Source organism: Pterocles gutturalis, unplaced genomic scaffold (genome assembly GCF_000699245.1).
Source record: "Pterocles gutturalis isolate BGI_N339 unplaced genomic scaffold, ASM69924v1 scaffold11566, whole genome shotgun sequence".
Classification (NCBI taxonomy): Eukaryota; Metazoa; Chordata; class Aves; order Pterocliformes; family Pteroclidae; genus Pterocles; species Pterocles gutturalis.
In genome coordinates this window covers 25260-44392 of record NW_010097968.1, presented here as the reverse complement: position 1 = coordinate 44392, position 19133 = coordinate 25260, and the positions used below count along the sequence as shown (strand labels likewise).

The 19133-nt window shown below is 41.0% G+C and overlaps 1 long non-coding RNA gene across 1 annotated transcript; it reads left to right on the top strand.

Annotated features, from left to right (window-relative positions):
- Positions 1–2181: 2181 nt before the first annotated feature.
- LOC104471786 lies at positions 2182–18928 on the top strand. The gene is made up of 3 exons (XR_727650.1): positions 2182–2323; positions 8566–8738; positions 18468–18928. It is a non-coding gene; the product is annotated as an uncharacterized LOC104471786 (long non-coding RNA).
- The last annotated feature ends 205 nt before the right edge of the window (positions 18929–19133 follow it).

Here is a 19133-nt window from a genome sequence, read left to right as displayed (position 1 = left end):
TCCTTTCTCTACTTCAGCATAAAATAGGATGCTGGCATTCCTTAATCAGAGGCCTGTTTCCACTCAAGAAGGCATAGGGTTACCTACTTCCCAAGGCAGCTTTTTGGCAGCATCAAAAGACAATGCCATCATGCAATGACAGTTGTACAGCATACAAGGAGTAGTGACAATAGGAGTCCTATTCAATTTCGTATAGATAAAAGTTAAAGAATAACAGTAAGAAGCAACCACTTCCTCTACCTTGTGTTGAAAAAAAATGTGACTTAAAAAAAAATACATTTCTACAAGGCAAATGTTTCTGCAAGAATACTTCTGAGCTATGTTCCAAGTCATAGTGGCAAGATCTTTAATTTTCCAAAGTAATCCAGGTCTATGTTATACTATATTAATTATATCAAAAGAATATTTTTTAGGTTGCAAAGTCAAGTGCTCAGCAATTGGGAATTGCAGGAATTAAGGCTGCCTGTGCCATGCATACGCATTATAAAACATCTTTTCATTGTGTGACCCTAAGTTATTTCTTACAGGACCCATGCCTCACAGTTCCTGTTTGATGCTGATCAAGTCACATAAACCAAAATTTTCCTAAGTCATCTCTAACTATGTGTTCCTCATTTTCTAGGTGCCCGACTTGAGCTCATGGGGTCTGATTTGCAGAAGTGCTGAGTGCTTACACCTCCAGCTGAAGTCAATGGGAGCAGTGCTCTGACTGCATTAAGTGCTATAGAAAGTTAACTACTCTGAGAAATCAGGTTCTAAGCATCTCGTATTGAACACCTCAAATGAATAGATGCATTTGACCTTAACTTCTCTGTGCCTCAGTTCCCCAGCTCTAAAACGTGGGGGTAATCTGCCCTTCCTCGCCACACTGGGGTGTTGGAAGGACAAATTAATTCATGTTTGTGAAGCACTCAGACACTGAAGAAATGAGTGCATTAGAAATGAGAAAATGTGGTCCTACTAACAGGTGCATATTGTACTGAGAAAGCCGAGTGTTATAGATGCTTTTCAAAAGAAGATTATTCATCTTTGCAAGTAAATGATTGAAGGTTCTCCAGAAAAAAACATATGTGATCATGTAACAAGATGGTGTCACAGTGAAAGCACAGGATGGGCTGAATTAATTCTTGCTCTTCTTAACTTCTGAGTGTTTGATAATGCAACTTGCTTTCAATGGGTTTGCTATGTAATTCCCTAATGGAGAAAGAAAATAACACCAACAGAACGAAATCCATCCACTGACAATCACGGGCTTCATTAGCAAGACTTAATTGTACTGGTATTTCTCTGAGCTAGGGGTGAAATAGCAATAACAGGTCGATGAGGTCAACCAGGCAAGTTTATTCTTTTCCAGTCCCCCATTCTGTCCTTGTCAAGCTAGTCACAACCTTCCCCCTAGGTCTCCGTGCCATGATTAAGCACCCTTTGTCTCCGGTTCCCCTCTCCTTTTTTTGTTGCCCCCTCTTTTACGGTCAGGCACTTTCCTCTCTGTGCTTCTTGAGCGGTGTCAGGGAGCCGTTTGTGAGTCTGGCCTGCAGCAGCAAAGGGCAGCCCTGAATGGTCACAAAGTACGGTGTGACTGGAATGATTGAGGAATTAACATAAAAATAATTAAAATCAAACCTGTTGTATGTAGAGTTAAAACTCTGCTTGGACAAACTGTTGTACGTTTCCTTGAGAGACAACTGTTCATTCTATCAGTGATTTATAAACCTATTAATAAATATAGAGATTTATTAAAATGAATTTATTTTAAAATAATCTTTGTTTTTCTACCCTGTGAAATTCAACTTACTTTTCCAAAACTAGAAGGCACTAGTGCATCTCAAGAGATACGTCACCAGAATTTAATCACTGCAGCCCCTCTGCCTTCCACGTGGGGTGTCTCTTGTGGCTTTTGACACTAACAGCAGCTCTTTCCCAACATATTATTTATTTGCTGTGTTAGTTTAAGGAGTTGTGCACATGTATAAAGTGTCATTTTCGTCTTTAAAATACTCACCTGCAAGGAGAAGTTACTGCAGTAGAATGACCACAAGCTCACGGACCTTCCCGCGAGGACAGGAGGCAGGTTATAGATTCACACCTTAGCTCACTGCACACTGACCTCACCCGATCAGCAGGGCCATGGCTGTCATAAGCTGTCGTAACTGAAACACGCAGTTATCTTCCTTTGTGTCATTAAAATTCCACCTTTCTTTTAATTTCAGATCCTCTTCTGCGTGACTACTGGGTGTATGAAGGCTCTCTGACCGTTCCGCCCTGCAGTGAAGGTGTCACCTGGATATTGTTTCGCTATCCCTTGACTGTGTCCCAAGTGCAGGTAACAGCTGTGGCCCTGGAGCACGGGTATGAGCTAAAGGTTATAGCGTGCAAATATATGTGTCAGGACAGGATATCTGTTCTCCTTGAAGATCCCATTAGATCAGTGCATGGCTTTTCAAGGAAAGGTTAAGCCTTTTGAGTCACTGGAAGCAACGCAAAGGTCAGAGATGAAAACCCCTGTTATCAGTTATCATCTGCATTTAAAATAATTCTTTATTTAAGTGAAAGAAAAAGAAAGAAAGAAGTCAATAGGCAAAAAGAAATTCAAGTCTTTGTAATGTAAGCTTTCAAATATCACTGCTTCTTGATGTTAAAGGAACAAAAAAGGCACAGGGAGATGCTGTGTCCTGGAGAATGAAAAATGTTAACATAGCATGGGCTAGCTGTACTGCATTGAACTGTGTTTAACTTATCTTACTCTTTTTAAAATTCTGTTTTGTAATAAATGTCAAATGAAAACTACCTATTTAAATTTGGTTTTACACATGTGTATTTGAAAGATTTTTTTTTAAAATTAATATCTAACAGTCATGTGAGCCTTTTTATAGAAACAATTCAAACCTGCCTACAAATAATCCCAGTAAAAACAATGGAAACTCCTGATGAATGTTCTCCTGCAGTCCGTGAACCCTAGGTGGAGAAATGTGGGTGTAATTTAAGTGAAACTATCTAGAATCCCTGAAACGGAATGTGTTAATTTTCATTGACTGCTCTGAAGGATGTGCAAACAGAAGGGAAAGAAGTATAAAAGGCAACAAATTCCCATTTAAGTTATTTCAGCTTTAGTAATCCAAATTTTTTTAGGAATCCCAGCAGAATATTTTAACAATTTGAAATCGACAGTGTTTCTTTTCATATGAAACTGAACTCTGGTTCTAATCCTAGGATAAAAGCAGTAACTCCCAATAAGCTAATTTATATGGTAGCTGCAACTTAAATGTATCCCATCATGAATATGTTATTTATTTGCTTATGAAAGGATAAGTCCTAACAGCTGCTTACTACTGAATAAATGGAAACAGAACTCTGTTGGCATTATTATATTCAGAAGAACTTTTAAAGACACAGTGCATTTTGTAACTTTGCAGATAATTGTCCAGATATTACATGGATAAATCAGAGGTTTTAATCAGAAGGATAAAGACCATAGCTGTAACACTTGAGATGTTGTATGATATTCTATTTCATGCTGGTTGCAGATTTTGTTTTGTCTGTTCCCATTTAATACAGTCAATGCACAGAGGAGGGTGCAGTTCAAGCCATCCATGTGTGGTGGAAGATGGCAGGGGGCTGAGGGGTAGCTGCTTTGTGTTCCTGCATTACTGTTGTTGGTATAAACCCAATCCAACAAGAACATTGTAGTGATGAAGGGCTCTCAAGTCCAGGAGGGGCTTGGGCGATGGTGCTTTTCCCTGCCACTGACATATCACACAGGTGAGATGTAGTGCTGGAGCAGAGTGAGGGATTGGAGTGGATTAATGACGAGATGATCCACAATACTTTGCACTTGTCATGGATCAGCATCGATTAGAAAAAAAAAAATCCTCACTACTAGTTATGAATGCATCGGCATTATGGTGCAGAAAAGACTTATTAAGAACATAAAGGGCTTCTGCTGAGGTGGGGTAAAATTTTATTTGCATCAGATGCCGCTTTCAGATGTCACTGGAGAATGAATATGGGGACAAGTAAGACAGTGGTTCTGGGATTCTAAAATCAAAAGGGACTGAGCGTTCTCCAGGATGCCAAAAATAAGTTTTTAGGTGTGGCAGAATATTTTGCTATAGCCTGGGCATTCAGGATTTTAACTTGTAATTAGCATTTGGGCTGCAATTAAGTATCTGGCCTCTTTTGTGCATGTTAGCATGAGTGCTCGTGAGAGATTCCGTTAAAGGAGAGATTAGAAGTGCAAGGGCTTTTGTCTATGGAAAATGAGAGGATGTAGTATGGCATATACCATTCTGAATCATCCATGGAAGGCTGGTAAAAGCATTTAATTTTGTCAAGCCTGCTTATAGTATTAAAGTGTAGATATCAGTGAAAATGCATTTCTAATGGATTTAAACCCCTTATTTTTGCATGCGTCATTAACTTGTAGAACTTTCTTCTGTGGGGTACTATTGAGCACAGCTTATGAAACTTGAAGCCATTTCTATAAATACCAGCAGCATTTGTGGTTACAGCCAGTAAGGGATATACTCAAGGCTTTCTATTTTCATTTTTCAGGCCATAAAGTAATAAACTTCTGAGGGTCAATAGCAAGTAACAATGAAGAACAACACAGGATGATATGGAATAGGTTTTATTGCTTTCCTCTGATGAAGCTCGTTACTGTATTGGAACCAAGATACTAATTCACATTCTGATTTTTTGTAATTAACATACCAATATTGATTAGCTGAACAAACTGTGGGTCATAAGGGGGAAAAAAAATGAATAGAATTGCAATTTTAGTTCATGGTTACATCTATATATTTTCACATTTGCTTATTTTGAAGCAATGGAGAAGTAACTATTTTGGCACAGGCACAACAGGCTGAGCATTGCAAAGCAGAGAACCTCTTTCTGTTTCTCCCAAAGACATTTATAGATGGTAAAGTCCAGCTGATGAGTTGATTTGCTACTGATCTAAGTCAGTGTTACATGAAAAGAGATTATTCTCTGTATGTGCTTCACACCTCACCGCAGTGGGGATCTGAGTGTGGTGGTTGTATGAACAGTGAAAGAGCAAACCGTGACTGCAGCATCGAGAGCCCAGCGCTGTTTCCTCACTGGAGGTCGTTTTCATTGACGTGAGGCTTCGCTTCAGTCAGGGAGTTGTTTCCTTCACAGGTGGTTCTGTGAGGTCTGGATAAACTGTGCAGGTGATTCTTCTGCCCCGGTGAGCAAGGGCTTTGCAGGGTGTCCTTACTGACCTCAGTGGAAAGGAGCTGCTGGGGAAAGCTGTACCCTGCAGTGCTCTTTTTGCATATTCCTGCTCTCCATTTGTGTTTTTTATCATCCTCACTTGTCTTACGTGGAAATGCACAGCCCAAAAATAGCTGTGTTGGCTGCTTTTGGGAGACAGCTCGCCCATGCCGGTGCACTGCAAAGTGCAATTGCAGAAAACAGAAAACTCCCTCCTCTTAGGCCAGTAAAGAGCAGGAAGTAATTGGAAAAGAATTGCTCGTGCTTCTCTCTGCTATAATTTTTTAAAAAATTAGACACTTGTGAATAATGAGCTTTGTGGTTCACCAAAGCCCAGAACAAGAACATTGTCCAAGGCACTCAGAGCAGGGATTTGAAGCAATGATGTGACGAGGAGCTGTTGTTCTGCTGGGATCACTGTCAGAGTCAACGGGTTGGGTATTGAATGGCGAGGTCTCTAGTCCTTTTGTTATCAACTTCTTCAAAATCGAGACCTCTTGTAGGACAGAAATAATAACTGGAATGAGAATTGTGCAAAGCTGATGTACTCTGTGAAGTGAAGCACTCTGAGAGGTTTGTGGTGTTCTGTTCGCTGGGAAGCAGGTCTGTGTTCTTGGAAGGTGTCACGGAGGCAGGTGACATTTCAAGCAGAAGGATAATGCTCCTGTTCCTTGTATAGCAGAAATGTAGAGAAAATGGGCAAATTCTTTGTTTTGTGTGTTCTTCAGCAAATATTTAAGTGAAACAGAAGAAAGCAGTATTCAGGATCTTAATCCAGGGAAGTGGTAAAAACATTCTTGCAAATTCTACAGGATATAAACTAAATACTTAGTAGAAATGAGAGTGTTATTGTGGATTTCCCCATTCACTGGTTAGAATTTGATCTTGAATTTTAGTGTGAACAGGCTTAGGTCATCCTTAGTGTCTTCTGGGCATGAGGAAACCTTTTATAAATGGCTGTTCCTGTTGAAAGTGCATGGTTATCCAAGGCTGCTGAGCTGCGTGCCTCTGCAGTGTCTCTTTCCTCGGCAGACCTACGGGGTGTGCTTCACAGCGCTGCCGTGTGCGGGCTTGGCAGGAGAGAGCAAATGGCTCCGTAGGAGATGAAGCGGGATGAGTGGGGCACGTGTATTGCTTTGGCACGTGGAAATTTGTTGGGAAAGCGGTGTCAGCAGCACTAGTGTCCTTTTCTGACAGCACCACTTCCCATGAGTGAGGCAGACCCCCACGTGTACCGAGGGTCTGTCCCGGGGGCTGAACTACGGTACAAAGGGCTAAACGAGGAGGCTGGTGATCTTAGAGCAGGGCTGCAATTCTTGACTTCCCTGAAGACTAAAGAGCAGGTGTGAGGTCAGTCCTAGTTTTCTGACTGAAGAAACTGAGAGCTGCTTTGTGAGGAGTACCTCCTGGAGAAAGATTTCACCGTGGGACTGGGGCAGAGCATTTGTAGTGCTAGAGACAGCTCTCAGAAGCCAGCTTTGCAGAGAGTCCGCTCTGCTCTTCCCTCTCCTTCAGCTGCGTTTGTTTGAAGTCTCCTTCTCAAAAGATCAAACAAAAGCCACGTTCCTGTAAAATGGTCCTTCCTAAACTGCAAATATCTCAGACTTTCTGGAGCTGATTCAGGTGGTGAAAGAGGCTGGCTTTACACAACCCATTCGGTGATTTACCAGCACTTGACTCCTGAAGGCTTTTTCATTTCCAAGCCTGTAGTAGGTTTTCAGTTTGCTTTAAATAAACACTAAAAAAAGTCTTCCAAAATAGGAATCTGCCTCTAAAAGCACCTTCAAGGTTCTCCTCTTCAAGGAGCTTTACAGTTTGTTCACCTTTTCATCTTTTTGAGTCTAAACTGTTGCCTTATATCTCAACTGCAGGAAGCTCGAGTGTTGATTTCTAAGCACACTGGTTTTTTTGAGGAAAATACAACAGAGAAGAGCTGGCCTCTAAATCAAGCAAATAAGTCTGTATCAGTTCTGCTGTAGAGTGGAAAACAACAATGAATGCAGCTGGCTTCCAGTTTGCAGTACGGCAGTATTCTCTGCAGGCAATGTAAGAATGAAAATGCCATTACCTGCTGTTTAGTAGCTCGTTTCTTTTAATTCTGGAATCACACTTCCATTCTCCCTGTAATCCTTCATAGGGCGTTCTTCATGGAGAAATACAGATATCTTAGCTTGTCAATATGCCAACACAAAAACAAACACTTTTTTTTTAGCAGTTGTAACTACTTGTTAAAAATACCAGACTCTTAAATACAGCACTCTTGAACAATAAGGTATAAAGTTGTTGAGATAGACAGTGATTTTCTTAGTTTTTTATCACACACTTGACGCTGATACCAGGGGTGGAGATGGAAGCTGCTCACATTCTTCCCTCTACCAGATTAGATTTTGAAGAATCTATAAACAGCGTATAAACCAGAAACATATTTGTTTTGGTCCAATTTAAATGTTTTATATTGATTCTTGACTGTATTTGGTTTTCTAAGTACACTTAGCACCTACATCTACAGAACTTTTGAAGTGGTATTTTTTTATTGGAAAACCCGTATTTTTCCATATGAAATGTCAACATGCTTCCTCTAAAGCTGAGACTCTATTCAGAATTCTTCTGAGTTATAAAATATTTTTTAGTTAAATGAGGCAACAATTTCAGGCAATAAATAGATCACTGGAAGAAATTCAAAACAATTTATAGTCGATCAAGTTACTCCTGAAGTGCACCTCTTTGAAGAAGAGCTGAGAGATTGCTCTCATGTCACAACTGTGAGGCTGATTCATCAGATGTAATCTACAATGGCTAAAAAGGTTGTAGGTCCCAAAAGAATCATGGAATCAGAGAATCACAGGATGGTTTGGGTTGGAAAGGACCTTAAAGACCATCGAGTTCCACCCCTCCTGCCATGGGCAGGGACACCCTCCACTAGCCCAGGTTGCTCAAAGCCTCATCCAGCCTGGCCTTGAACCCCTCCAGGGATGGGGCATCCACAGCTTCTCTGGGCAACTTGTTCCAGTCCCTCACCACCCTAATGGTAAAGTCTTTCTTCATAATATCCAATCTAAATCCAGCCTGTTTCAGCTTACAAAAAAGGCAAAGGATAAGTTTGCCAAACCATGTGCATAAAAAGTTCTTATTTTTCTCTATATGTTAAATGTTTTGACAGTGCTGACAACTATTTTAAAATGTTATTAATGGTGTATATTGACCTTAGTATATGGGACCTGAACACTCCAAGTTTCAAAGCTGCAGAATGGCTGGGCAAGGCTGATTTTGATCACTAGTCCCACGGTGAAGAATATATCTCAGCTTCTTCATGTCTGTTTGTTTGCCTTTCAGATAGAGGAATTTCGTAGGCTGAGGACACACGTTAAAGGTGCTGAACTTTTGGAGGGCTGTGATGGAATCCTAGGAGATAACTTCAGACCAACTCAGCCACTTAGCGACAGAGTCATCAGGGCTGCATTTCAGTAGCAGAAGAGAAAGAACAACAAAAATACATCTTTATTCAGGTAAGTAAAAGCTTAGCAGAAAAAGAAAAGCATTGAAATAGTTTTCATAGAGGAGAGTTAGCTAAAGGAGAAAAGACACTAAGTTCATTTCAGGTAATGTTATGATATATTGTCACAATTGTAAACAAATTGTAAACCATACTGTTTTATTTTATCCCATGGTATAATAGTTGGGTTACTCTTGGTTCTTTAGTGGCTGGAGTAGTTTGGTTACTATTTACTTTAGTGGCTGGAATCTAATATGCAATTGAGTGAACTGAAGTATTTGTGTTGATTTCAGTAGGCAGTGGATCATGCACAGATAGATCACACTTACTTCTTGCAGCTTTACATCTCTCCTACTGCAGTGAGCCACAGCACATTGTGCCCAGCTTATGTGACAGATTTCCCTGCTTACTGAGGTGCACTGGTTTATTTCTTACTGTGTTTTTAGAAGAACAGACATTGGTGAATCTTTCTAGTTTATCTGTTAAAAAAAAGGGTAGTAGTTCTCAAAGGAGGCTTTCATTTTTGTTTGCATCCCTTCTCTCTGCTGTTCTATCCCAACCAGACTGAATCTTGGGCAAAACCAGTGCAGATACAAGAGGAGCCTAATTAACTGCTGTCATGGCTAATTTTTCATATTTCATTGATCAAAGTAGAATCACAGAATGGTTTGGGTTGGAAGAGACCTTAAAGATCATCCAGTTCCAATGCCCTGCCATGGGCAGGGACACCTCCCACTAGCCCAGGTTGCCCAAAGCCTCATCCAGCCTGGCCTTGAACCCCTCCAGGGATGGGGCATCCACAGCTTCTCTGGGCAACCTGGGCCACTGCTTCACCACCCTCACAGTCAAAAACTTCCTCCTCATGTCGAATCCAAACCTACCCTCTTTCAGCTTAAAACTGTTACCCCTTGTCCTGTCGCTACACTTCCTGACCATCTCTCCTGTAGCCCCCTTCAGGTACTGGAAGGCTACTGTAAGGTCTCCCCAGAGCCTTCTCTTCTCCAGGCCAAACAATCCCAACTCTCTCAGCCTGTCCTTGTATGGGAGGTGCTCCAGCCCTCTGATCATCTTTGTGGCCCTCCTCTGGACTCTCTTCAATGGGTCTATGTCCTTTGTATGTTGGGGACCCCAGACCTGGATGCAGCACTCCAGGTGAGGTCTCATGAGAGGGGAGTAGAGGGGGAGACCCACCTCTCTTGAGCTGCTGGTCACACTTCTTTTGATGCAGCCCAGGATACAATTGGATTTCTGGGCTGCAAGTGGCTCATGTTGAGCTTCTCATCTTCCAGCATCCCCAAGTCCTTCTCCTCAGAGCTGCTCTCAATCCATTCTCCACCCAGCCTGTATTTGTGCTTGGGATTGCCCCGACCCACGTGCAGGACCTTGCCCTTGTTGAACTCCATGAGGTTTGCATGGGCCCACCTCTCCAGCCTGTCCAGGTCCCTCTGGATGGCATCCCTTCCTTCCAGCGTGTCCCCACACCACACAGCTTGGTGTCATTGGCAAACTTGCTGAGGGTGCACTCCATCCCACTGTCCATGTCTCCCACAAATACCGACTGGTCCAAATACCGACCCCTGTGGAACGCCACTTGTCACTGGTCTCCACTTGGACATTGAGCCATCGGCCACGACTCTGAGTGGGACCATCCAGCCAGTTCCTTATCTGCCGTGTGGTCCAACTGTCAAACATGTGTCTCCAATTTAGAGTAAAGAATGTCATGTGGGACAGTGTCAAATGCTTTGCACAAGTCCAGGTAGATGATGTCAGTTGCTGTTCCCTTAGTAGCTGCTGCTTCTTGTCCTTGGTGATGTTTTAAGCCTCCATTGGCTCACAGAGGAAGGAATTTAAGGATTATTTTGGATTCTGTGCATAAGGACTAATACATATGTGAACCTGTCTTATCCCCACTTCAGTTATTAAAACCTCCCATGTCATGCTCCCTTAGCCTCTATCAGTTAGAAGATAATTCCCTCAGTGCCAAACAGTTACTCCTAAACCTCGTTATACTTAGTTAATCAATGTTTTACTGTAGTGAAAAACCTGGTAATGAGATTCTTAGAGAGTCAAGACATATTTATGGTTGATTTTGTAATGAAGTGGCCCCACCTTGATACAAACAGTAAGAAAGACAGCTAATCTGGGAAATCTTCAAGAAGAGAATGAATCTGTTCACTTGCTTTCTTTAATAAGTCCTACTACTTTTTAATGTAGTAAAATTTTTCATTTACTATCCTACAATAAATGTTATTTAAAGAAGAAAACCACTCGGTCCTCCCCATTACCCTGTTTTGCTAGTAGAATCCATTATATAAAAGCATCAGTTTTTCTATCTGCACATTTCTTCAAAGCCATATGCTCACAAGAGAACCAGTTCATCTGCAGTTTCGCCTGGCAGCATGCTGCCGAAAGGTTTTGATAGAGACTTTTGGGTGAGGACATTTATTTGTGTGTTAAATTTTTGCCCAGTCTAGGTCAATGGTGGAACTCCTTAGATCACGTCAGCCTCTGTTGTGGAGTTAAGCCTCTTCAGAGCATGCTCTGGGTCCAGCCACCACCTTCATAGGAAATTGATAAATAATCAGGCAGCAGATAACCCCTGAAAGAGATTAATAATTCAGTGCTTCCAGAAATGGATCCATTAAAACCAAGTGGGAAGATTATCTTTCCTCCTGTGTGTGACAGAGATTGTTAAATGGGCTGGGACGGTGGCCAACAATTTTGTGGTCTTTCCATGTAGCGTAAGCATTCAATATGCATCTAAAACATTTTTGGTAAGCGTTTATTTATATTTTGTAACCCGATTTAATATCTACATCTCAGGTGTTAAGCAAAGAAAGCAAAGCATTAGTCTTTTTATTAATATTGTTTTCTCATTCCCATATTTAATTTTGGGCACATCCCTAAGCCCAGTTCTCAATTACATGGTTCTCTGCAGTCACCAAATGTCATCACTTTAATCTTGAGATGGATGTTTCAAATTCATCCCAGCTTTTGCATAACCGTTACTTGGGAAAATCATAGCAATATTAAAGTACAATTTTTTCTCAGAGAGTGAATAATGCCCTCAGGCCAGTGCAGGTAATTCAAGTCTGTAACAGTGAAATTACTTCACACCCTGAGTTTGAATTTTAAGGATGAAAGAGTTTCCTTTAGAATGCTGGAATTGAAAGTAAAAATTTCCCTTTTTCTCTCATGTTTGAAATGCTATTACATTTGCCAATGCTTATAAAGATTTGTTTTAAATAATAAGATTTATCTTGGCTGTGCTTCACAAAATAATCTGCAGTTTTAATTCCCAAATGATGGAATTTTTGATGTAAAATGATAGTCCTCACTGCAGGGCTATGCTAATGATAGGCTTTCAAGCACTGAGAAAGGACTGTGGCTCCTCTCATTGTGCAGCCCACAGAAATGGCTTTTGGCTCTCTACACCTGATTGAATTATTTTTCAGAAATTCGTTTGGCCGGGTCTTCTCTGTAGTTTGGGATGCATCAATCCAAATAGCACTGAACTGCTCAGGGGTTCACAACACAACCTTGCTATTGCGTTTGTGTCTGGGAAGCTGGGAACTAGTCAGATGAAGTGTGAAAAGAAATCATGTGGCTTTGATCGTCTTTCTTCTGTGCAAAGAGGGAGAAAAGGGAAAAAAATAATCCTACCTACTTTGTAGTGATTTCCTCACCCAGCTCTCTCCAGGAGGACGGCGTTGGGGAGCAGTAGCTCCTCACACAGACCTCAGACATCCTCAGAAAAGACACCTTCCCTCATTGGTAAGAGCAGGTAATGGACCTTGAGCTGGGACTGCTGGCATCTGCTGAATGTCGCTGTGAGGACTGAGCAGCTGATGGGGAGGCAACAGTTTGCAGGGTCGCTTCTCCATAGTGATCCAAGAGGGAGCATTTCTTCCTTTCAAAGGAGAGATTACCTTTCATTTTAAAGGTGTGGGATGTCTTGAATATTACAATTGCAAACACACAGGTGGATTTTCCCACATGATGCCCCTCCGCCAAGGCTGCTAGAGTTCCCATCAGCAGAGTTCTCAGTATTTCCTTTTATTCCAAGCCAGCGTGGTAGAGCCACTTTGAGAACCTTGAGGAATATCGGTTTTCCATGACCTCATCACTGGGAAAGAAGAAGACAAACGTTTCTGTAAGTGTTGGATCCACAGGAGTGGAAAGGGGTTTCTTGGAAGGTCTAATTGGTTTTGAGTGAATCAGGATGCGGGCTCTATGCATGCCATGCTCACAGATCTGCAGAACATCTGCTCCTCAGCCTTGATTCAAACCCCGACAGAACCGAACCCTTTGTGATTTATGATCCAAATGGCATATGTTGATCTTTGATGCTATTTGTGGTAGTTTGGCGAATGGAAGGCAGAGGTGACACATGTATCATGCCGTGTAATCACAGGGAAAGAACTGATTTTTTTTTTTCTTTCCAAATGTTCCTCTATCATAGGAAAGCCTAGATCTCAAAATACCCTCCCTCCAGTTCTAGAACAAAGTCTAGCTGAGCTCTGAATGGAGCCTTCAGGAGGGCAAGACAGGTAGAACTTTGCAGCTTCACTGCTCTCTTTAAGCCAAAGGACTTTAGAATAGTTTTGTTTCTGTCTATTGGCCTCTTTTGGCTCTGCTTTTCTGGTAAAAATGCATCTATCCTTTGAGTCTTTGAATTCTGTTTGGCGGGTGTTTTTGAAATACATCCCTTGTAGACCAGCCTTTACATCCTTTCTCTCCTGCAGTTGTCAAAGTTTTCACACACGTTTCCTTAAAGCCATTTTTTTTCCTCATTTCTCTAACCTCTAAATGATACCCAGTAGTGACAGAACCAGTCAGATGTTAAGGAATTTGGAGGGAAAGCTCAGTACAGGTTTGCTTTCGGACATGGAAAAAATTAGTTCAGTTTTAGACAGTGAAGAACAATAGAATAACAGAATAGTTGTGGTTGGAAGGTGCCTGTGGACATCTAGTCCAATCCTCTGCTCAAAGCAGTGTTAACTACAGTGGGTTGGCTCAGGGCCATGTCCATCTGGGTTTTGCACATTGGAAAGGTGAAGACTCCACAAGCTCTTTGAGCAACCTGTATCTGCAGGGAAAAATATTTTTTCTCAGTTTTAAATGAAATTTCCTGTATTTCAGTTTGTACCCATTGCCTCTTCTCCTTACACTGGCTACCACTGAAGAGTCTGGCACCATCTCGTAGACTTGTTCTCATGAAATATTTATACCCATTGTTAAGGTCTCTCTTAAAAAATCTCTTCTTGAGGCTAAACAGTCCCAGCTCTCTCAGCCTATCCTATGATGGGTGCTTCAATCCCTTAATCATCTTTGTGGCCCGTTGCTGGACTCACTTCAGTATGTCCGTGTTTCTTTTGGATTGGAGAACCCAATACTTGAGATGTTTCAGCAGTGCTGAGTAGAAGTGAAGGATCACCTCCTTCCACCTGCTGGCAGTACTCCTCCCAGTGCAGCCCAGGAGGCTGTTGGCCGCAGTTGTTGCCTGAGTGCGTTACTGGCTCACGTTCAGCTTGTTCACCAGGACTCCCAGATCCCTTTCTGAAAGAAAAGAAAGAAAAGATAACATTGTGACTTCCTCAGTGTTAACACTGGGTTTTTTTTGATGCTTCATACTTGACTCAGAACCCTTGCTATGGGCAACACACCATTTCTTGATAATCTCAGGTGATCTTGGAAAAATATTTTATTCCTTATTGTTATGCAGCAAAGCTTAACAATGGGGACAACAAGTGCTGTCACTCCTAGAAATCAAGTAAGAAAAACCTCAAATCTTCCATTTCATTAAAGGTTATTTTTTTTGGCAACTTGAGTCCTGCCACACTATTTTTAAACCTGTGACCTGTGAGTATTCCAGCAGGCTGTTTTATTTTCAGGCTTGCCACCTTACCTAACAGATAAGTACTTTTCCAGTAGCGTGTTCTTCACTGAAGACAGCATCGTTTGTGGTTTTCAATGGATTTACTACCCCCTCTTTAATTCCTGTTGCTTGATTTGACAGCTATGCCTTTCTCCTCTGTTACACCAGTGGAACAGCTTTATCTGGGAATGGGCCAGATGTCTGATTTCAAACACGTGAACAGCAACTTTCATTGGTAGTGAAACTGAAATCAGTTCGGCATGCTTACACATCTCCATCCCTTTATAAATCAGGGTGTATAAGCATGGTGACATGCATAGGAATGTTAAATGACATCGATCCCATTTACTAAAAAGAGGTCAAATAAGTGCCTGGTGCAGAAGTCATTGAAATCAATGAGATTCTTATAATAAAAGGCAGTAAGACCTAGTTCTAAAAGAATAACTTACTAAAATAATATTGAAAGAATATTTTATTTTGAAAGTGATAAACTTTACTTTTCATTGAGCATCATTAATAAAGAATTTGATCTCCAGTGTGTTGTCTCAAAAGTGCACATCCCAGACACAATTTAGTTCATTTTGTATCTGTAAATAGAGAATTTGCAAGTGTGGTGATGGCTTATACCTATTCCATCTAACTATCTACATTACTCCAGTTTTCCTAAACATTTTTTTTTTACTGATTCAGAAACTCCTGAAAAAGCATCAGTTTTTATACACACACATGCATGTACACTTTCATACATACGCACATATCTTTGGTAGACCTCAGATTGTAAGTAACTGCAAGTTTATCCAATGTCCTGTAAATGATGATAGCAGAAACTACTTGGGATTAAAACCCTTTCTTTATATAATTACCATTTTCCTAGTTGTACATTCAAGATTAGAGGAAAAAAAGATAAATGATATGATTAAAGCACCAAGGTTGTGCTAGGCCTGAGGAACAGGAAGGAGTAATTTAGGGTGGGAGGAACAGAGCCTGCATGCCTGATAGTGCGGAGACTGTCTGCGTGATATTGAGAGGTCTGAGCGGACAACCAGAACTGGGCACAGCATTAGTTTCACAGTGAGCTTTGCATTTGAATGGAGGTTTAAGCTACCAATCAATATGTGTCTTTACTCTCAGTTTACTAGTAGCCTTTGTAGTTCCTGAAGTTCACAAACAAGTTTCAACACTCCGGGATTTTATGCTTTCCTGTTTTGTAGATCCAGAGTTGAGTGAGCTTTCAGCAGCCATGCATCACTCGGCTACTCTGGCCATTCTTCTCATTTTCCTGGTTTAAAAAAACAACACAAAGATTATCAACACTAGTTCTATAGAAATACAAACATCAATTTCCTATGTTTGATCAAATAGGTGTATTTATGCTGCTTGTCAGCAAGTGGTTTTCCATCGGTCGTAGTTTGTTTTCATGAGCTTAGGCTTTGTGCTTAGAAGGTGGTTGGTTTAATTGTTAAGTTTCAGTCTTTGAAAGAAACTCAACTTCATGTTATCAACAAAACCGACTATTGTTCTCCTGTTTTTATGAGCTTGTGTACAGTGCCCAACACTCTGCTGCTACTTCAGAGTACTTGAGAATGTACTTGCACTTGAGTGCTTGGCTACAAGACAGGAGGTCAAACACCCGTGGTTGGGAGCCGCACACCATCATCAGAGACCTACCAGCTTGGCCCTATCTTTGCTCCTGCTGCTGCTCCTTGTTTCTGAGATAAAGTTACAGTATTGCATTTATCCCAGTTTTGTACAAGAACATTTATTCTATGTGAGGAATCTAATTACATAGAATTATTATATGAAAGAATTAGGAATAAATATTCTTGGAAACGTGATGTTTTTTTACATTCTGAGGATTATTTCTGAATTTTGATTGACTTTGCTATTTTTTTTTTTGAAACCATGGGTATTATGATAATAGCTCTCGAGTAAAATCTATAAACAAGCAAGGTATCTAGGCAATTCTCCGGTTATAATACCCATGCCCATTTGTACCATTGTAGCTCAAATATTACATTTCCTAAAACTTTTCAGAAGAGTAAGAGAAGCAGGTGTTTTCATATCTACATAAACCTTTAGCCTGGATAGTGTGTTTCTTTACCACATGTAGTACGAAGCAGTGCTATTAATTTAGCATGGTAGAAAAATTGCTCTTAAACAAGACTAAAGCATAAACATGAATAAGAACACTATCAATATATACATCAGTCTTTTATCAGACAATACGTTAAGTATTTCTGTGACAAACACAACTGAAATCTTCGGACTGGCTTGTAATTAGGCTCCTTTCCAAAAGTAATCCATTAATACAATAGCTGCCCAAATCCCAGTTCAACTTGATTTCACTGACTTTGATTTTTGGACCAAAAGCATTAATCTTGAACTGGTGAAAAATGTACAAAATGCGCATTCAATTAAGAACCAATTAGATACTCATTCACCCTTACATCACACTGGGGATTATCCAAGAAAGAAGGGAGATACTACTCACTGCAGTGCATAAACCAGTTTTGTTAATTAGCTCAGCACTAACTGAGAATGAGCAAGTGTCACTGTGTCACAACATTGGTTTGCCTACGTAGAACCTTAAGAACACGATGTCCTTCCTTTCTTTTGACCTTACTCAGATTTTTCAGCCTAATTCCCTCATCCAGTATCTTCTGTCCACACCAGAAGAACCTTTCTGTTCACTTCAGGGAAGGAGTTGGTTCCTGCGCATCAGATCACTAGCCCACTGAAAAACATGCCAAGAGCTTTTCCAGAGATGGAGAATAACTTCTTATTATTACATGTGTTTTTTTATGTTACACCTTTATACCAAACCCCAGGAAGATGCTGCTGCCTGAAGTGTGGCTCAACCCAGCTGCTCTGTAAAGGGCTTTCAGCCTTCCTGTAAGGCAGCTGGTAGAAAGTTCCTCAAGTTGACCATCAAATGGTCCTGCTGCCTGACACCAGGATTTCTGGGCATGTTGGATGGTAACCAGGCAGCACATGGAAATCACGGCACAGATTGTCTCATGGTTAGACATTGGCTTCTTAGCAGCCCCTGCACTCCCTTCCTGTTTAACAAAAAGAGTGGGAACTCGCTGGGGATGTGTTGACCCTGCAAGCAATTGTAGCCCCCCAAGAACTTGTGGATTTTTTGGTGTGTACATACTGAGCTATAGTTGGGATTAAGATGACCTCAGGAAAGAATGAGATTATTAGTACAACAGAATGGAATGGTTCGGCGCTCTTATTACCTGCCACTTCTGAACTGAGAAGCGCCGGGGCAGCCTGAGAAGCTGAAGGTCATGCTGAAGCATGTGAATATGTGTTTGCATGAAGCCAGGTATTGATTTATCTTGGCTGATAATGAAGAAGAATATTACTGATATTAGAAGGGACAAATTGGGTGATGGTATTCTGTTTCCTGAGCCCAGCTGGCTCCCATGAGAGCTGCGTACTCAGCACTTCACTTGGCAGCGCCCCTAAAATAGTAAAGGGTAAAAACTTCTCTGTGACTAGTGTATTTTCCTTTGTCGTTTACCGCCATGCTCTCCCCATTGGAATGAGTTACTTGATTGATTCGGAAAGCTAATTGTAAAGCTTTGTTTCAAGTTAATAATTCTACCACTAAGTTTAACTTTGCATTTTTATTGCTATTTCCTCCATTGCCAGTAAATCTTCCAACACTGGCTTTACCCTAGAAGAGAAGAATCAGGACCATTATGTCACTAGAAGGATATACCCTGAAACTGCCCCCACCTGCTGTCCTGAAATCCTTGCTTTTGGTTTTCCCTGTCTCCCTGGCTGGACATAAACAGTCTTTCAGACCCACTGCAGAGGAATTTCAGTAACATAATTGTTCCATTCTCTTTTCAGAGAGGGGGAAGACAATGCTCCCACAGTGCCCTCGGATGAGAGATGGAAACTTTTGAGGCTGCTGCTTCAGTTGCACCACAAAGCCTGCATTGTCTGTCTTCATCTAATTCAGCCTTGACAGACAGCTGTGGCCGTTGGTCTGTCCGCATGGCCGGTGAAATTCTGGGAATGGGGCTGTACATTAAAAGAAGAAAACATGTTAAATCTTCCAATTTACACTGTTAACTATTTTTAAATGGTAATTATCTTTGCTTATGTAGGTTTTTTGCCATAGGATTCAGTAGTGGTCTGTGATCCAAACAGTACTGATTTTAAGCTTACTATGAATGTTAATATGTAGAATTACTCGTTTTGAATGTTAGATTGCATTTTATTCCGTATCATCTCTTGTGCTGTCAATAACCGTCTTTTCTGTAGAGGGGAGGTGCATCCTATAAAGATAAAATTTTTGTTTGTTCACACAGAGTACTATACGAATTCAGAATTAACTTTTGGGCAGAAGGGAACACTCCTCTGCCAAACCTTTGCACTTAACATGGTTTATCTGAATAAAGCTGAATGACGTTTGCATTACTGGGAACCTTACTGAAATGAAGGACAATTTTGGAATAAGAAAAATGAACTGGTATAACAATAAACAGAATCATCTGGATTATTTGCTATTTG